Source organism: Octopus bimaculoides, chromosome 25 (genome assembly GCF_001194135.2).
Source record: "Octopus bimaculoides isolate UCB-OBI-ISO-001 chromosome 25, ASM119413v2, whole genome shotgun sequence".
Classification (NCBI taxonomy): domain Eukaryota; kingdom Metazoa; phylum Mollusca; class Cephalopoda; order Octopoda; family Octopodidae; genus Octopus; species Octopus bimaculoides.
Genome location: NC_069005.1, coordinates 31,855,824 through 31,856,700, shown reverse-complemented (window position 1 = coordinate 31,856,700; position 877 = coordinate 31,855,824).

Sequence of the window (877 nt, the reverse complement as noted above, 5' to 3'; positions counted from 1 at the left end):
CATATATATATATATATATATATATATATATACATATATATATATATATATATATATGCATGCATATACACATATCAATACATACACACATATGTGAGTGTGTGTGTGTGTGTATGTATGTATTATTGATATAGATAGATAGATAGATAGATAGATAGATAGATAGATAGATAGATAGATAGATAGATAGAGGGAGATAAAAAGAGAAGGAAAGAAAGAGAGAAATATATGGATGTACGCATCAGTTAAAACCCGTCTTGTGGAAATCGGAAATTAAATACAAATTGCTGATGCATTAGCAGTGTTAGTTTGATTTTCGTGTTTTTTTTTTTCCAGACTTGAATAAATATAGAATAAACCTATAGATTGTAGCCAACACCTGCATACTTCAGTTAATTTAACTTCATTAAACACTCAGGACAGACTTAAACGACTGTCTTTTTATACAAGCTCACCGAAATCAGGAAAGGCTGTATACACCGTGATCAGTAATCAAAATCAACCTGAACACCAGTCTGGCCAACCGCAACCAGCCTGGAGCAATCTAGTCAATCACAACCACGACGGGAATTGAACTCACGACGCCTTCACTACTACTGCGGCAATAGCAACTGCTGCTGCTGCTGCTGCTGCTGCTACTGCTGCTGCTCAAAAGATTCGTGTCCAGAAAGCCATTCCTTGAAGCCTTCAGCCTTTCGACTCGAAGGAGAGAAGGGACAAGAAAGGAAGAAAAACACAAAAAACGGTTGAATATCAAAAATCAAAGATAACCAACCCGCTATGACCACCCAACCAGAACGACAGAGAAAACATCTCAGAGCCTTATACAAGCTATTAACTGTTGGTGGGGGGTCTCCGTGTTTCGTCTTGTAACCAT